The 3,799-nt window shown below is 41.2% G+C and overlaps 1 non-coding gene across 1 annotated transcript; it reads right to left on the bottom strand.

The window, feature by feature from the left end:
• Window positions 1-2,984: 2,984 nt before the first annotated feature.
• On the bottom strand, window positions 2,985-3,091 carry LOC116750299. The gene has a single exon (XR_004348995.1). It is a non-coding gene; the product is annotated as a U6 spliceosomal RNA (small nuclear RNA).
• Window positions 3,092-3,799: the final 708 nt, after the last annotated feature.

Raw genomic sequence — 3,799 nt, 5'->3', positions numbered from 1 at the left:
TTCCTAGTTGGGAGGAACGTGAATAATTTATAGCCAGAGCATGGACTTCGATAAACTGAAGAAATAGACACAGAGTTTTCTCGTGTGTGTGTTTCTCTGCTGGGTGACTTTGCAGCTCCCTGCCCATCAAGAGTCAGAGTCCACTCTTTGCACCTGAGTTTAACCTTATGACTTTTGTTGGTCAACAGGATATTAGCACAGGTAATGTAAGCAGAGGGTTGAAAAGTCTTTATGTTTGGGGGCTTGCCTTCTCTTGCTTCTGGGAACACTGCAACCCCCTTGTAAAGAAGCCCAGGTTAACCTCTTAGAAGATGAGAGGCCCCACATCCCAACTCCAGACGTGTGAGAGAAGCCATTCTAGACCATTCAGCCTCAGTCAATTTGACTCACAGTACATGTTCCACACCCCAACCCAGTGAAGCATGAGAACAAATATTTTGTGTGTGCTTTAAGCCACTGAGTTTTGAATGATTTGTTACTCGGGAAAAGCTAACAGGTACACAGTGGTTTTAGATTGTCAAAATGACTAGGGAATTCTATTGGCATTCAGTTGGTAGGGGCCAGGTGGGCTAAATGTCCAGCAATGCACTCGTGCAGTCCTGCACAGTGAAGAATTATTCCACCCAATCGCCAGTAGGGTCCCCACCAAAGAACACCACAACTATGTCTGAGCTTGCCACCCTGATTGGAAGAGAGAAGAGTTAAAGGAAGTTAGTATTTATTAAGTGGGTTATCTGTACCAGACATTTTACATGCATTACTTCATTGATTCTATGCAACAGCCATCTATGCTTAGCCCCACTTAACAGAAAAGGGGCTAGAGAGGTAACTTGGTTGTCTCATTTCACATAGCTAGTAAGTAGCATCACCAGGACTTGAACCCATGGCTGTCAAACATCATCTCAGAGAGGTCTTCCCTGACCACCTATTCCAAGGTGCCCTCCACACCCACCACCATCACTCTTTATTAGGTTACTCATTTATTTTTTTTCATAGCACCTATCTCTATTTGAAATCAGTGTGTTTGTTTACTTGTTGTCATAAGCCCCCTACCAGAATGTAAGTCCCATAGAAGCAGAGATTTTGTGGGATTTATTCACCACTACATCTCCAATGCCTAGAGCAGTGCTAGGCATGTAAAAAGCACTCAGAAAATTATTGTTGAATGAATGAAGTGAATGAATGGCTTTCCATCAAATCCTCATGCAGGCTGGGGTCTCAGCTTCTATTTCTGATGGTCCCAGATTCCTTCTCCTCTCCACTGGCTCTGACTAATGTGACCCAGCCTGAGACCTCTGACGTGACTAAAGGAACTTCAGAGATCCTCTAATCCAATCCTTTCATTTTCCAACTAAGAGAAATGAGGTCACCGACATTTCCCTGGGGATATCCCTTCTCAAGCCACATGTTGGTCTCAACACTTCTGTCACTTCCCTGAGCCTGTTTATTCATCTTTAAAATGTAGATAATAACCACCCTGCCTGCTTCACTGAGTTGCTGTGCAAATGATATAAAATAATGTGACTTCCTTAAATCTCACCAGCCTCAGGGATGAAAATTAATTATCATGATAACAATCACAGATAGTAACCTTGAGCCTGTGGTGCTAACTCGGGCTCTTAAAAATATGGAGAGCTCTTTAATTTGATCATGATTTGGACACTTGCTATATCAACAAATTCCTTCTCAACTTTATATGATTGTAATAACTGCAGCTAACAAGACAAGTGTGGTTGTCTGTTGCTGTATAACCAATCACCTCAAAGCTTAGTGGCTTAAAACAAGAAGATTTATTATTTTTCATGATTCTGTTGGCTGTGTGGTTCCCTGCCTGGGTTCATTAATGTAGTGGTATTCAGCTGGTGGATATGCTAGGCGCTGGGCTCAATGGGAACAGCTGATACACAGCTGGGCCCCTCTCTCTCCTCACGATCTTTCATCCCAGTCTTCTTTGTGGCATGGTGTTCCAGGAGGATAAAGATGGAAGGTGCAAAGTTTCTCCAGGCCTTTTTTTTTTTTTTTAATTTTATTGAAGTCTAGCTGATGTACAATGTTGTATTAATTTCTTTGGTACAGCAAAGTGACTCAGCCATACATATATACATATTCTTTTTCATATTCTTTTTCCATTATGGTTTGTCACTGGATATTGAATATAGTTCCCATACTATACAATAACACCTTGTTTATCTACCCTATATACAATAATTTGCCTCTGCTAATCCCAAACCCCCATTCTTTCCCCCACTCCCACCCTCGCCCCCAGTGAGTCTGTTTCTGCTTTGTAGGTATGTTAATTTGTGTTATGTTTTAGATTCCACATATAAGTGATATCATACGGTATTTGTCTTTCTCTTTCTGACTTACTTCACTTAGTATGATCATCTCTAGGTCCATCCATGTTGCTGCAAATGGCGTTATTTCGTTCTATTTGATGGCAGAGTAATATTCCACTGTGTGTGTGTGTGTGTGTGTGTGTGTGTGTGTGTGTATATATGTATATATACCACATCTTCCTTATCCATTCATCTGTCGATGGACATTTAGGTTGTTTCCATGTCTTGGCTATTGTAAATAATGCTGCTATGAACATAGGGGTGCATGTATCTTTTCGAGTTTTATCTGGATATATGCCCAGGAGTGGGATTGCTGGATCTCCTCAGGCCTTAATTCCAAAACTTGTACAACATTATCTCCACTTTATCCAATTAGTCAAAGTCACAAGGCCAGCCCATATTCCAGGGAGTGGAGGATAGAGTCCACTTCTGGATGGGAGCAGCAAACTCACATTTTAAAGGGCTGTGCATTCTGGAATGGGACAAACTTGCAACCATGAAAAGAATTTTCGTGATTCCACATTATCTTATTTTCATAGCTCAGACAAAGGCAAGTATTGTAAATAATGTGCTTCTGATTTCTGAAAGCAACGTTCAAGTAAAGCTATTCTCAGATAGCTCTGTTATGATATATATTTTTTTCTTTTTAAAAATACGCAACGCTTCATGAATTTGCGTGTCATCCTTGTGCAGGGCCCATGCTAATCTTCTCTGTATCATTCCAATTTTAGTATATGTGCTGCCAAAGCGAGCACTGTTATAACATTTTAAAATCAATTGTCAAATAGCTTTTTAATAAGATTATTATAAAAATCAACAAATGTTTATCCTTTCCCTACAAATACACACACACCAGGAATAGTTGTCCCTCACCACTAGCCATTTAATTCCTACTTCTTTTTTGTTTTTATAATTAATTAAATTTTTTTTTTTGGCTGTGTTGGGTATTCGTTGCTGTGTGCAGGCTTTCTCTAGTTGCGTCGAGTGGGAGCTACTCTTCATTGCAGTGCGCGGGCTTCTCATTGCAGTGGCTTCTCTTGTTGCGGAGCACGGACTCTAGGCACGTGGGCTTCAGTAGTTGTGGCACACGGGCTTAGCTGCTCCGTGGCATGTGGGATCTTCCCAAACTAAGGCTCGAACCCGTGTTCCCTGCATTGGCAGGCGGATTCTTAACCAGTGCACCACTAGGGAAGTCCCTCCTAGTTCTTTTTTAATGTAAAAACTTTCCTTCCGCTTTCTAATTAGCTGTAGCAGAATTTTCATCGGTATTGTAGCTTGGCAGTTACCTAAGTTTCCTACTTATTTTGGCCAATTTCCACCTAGAATATTAAGTCCTCTGAGACAAGCTGTCAAAGGCAACATTCCTGGAACTGCCTATCACATTTTTTCCACACTTAGGAAGAGCAAGTGTCCCCATAGGGCAAAGCAATCTCCTCTGAATCTGGAAGGGAAAAAAAACAGGA

This window comes from Phocoena sinus, chromosome 2 (genome assembly GCF_008692025.1).
Source record: "Phocoena sinus isolate mPhoSin1 chromosome 2, mPhoSin1.pri, whole genome shotgun sequence".
Taxonomy (NCBI): domain Eukaryota; kingdom Metazoa; phylum Chordata; class Mammalia; order Artiodactyla; family Phocoenidae; genus Phocoena; species Phocoena sinus.
This window is presented reverse-complemented; position numbering and strand designations above follow the sequence as displayed.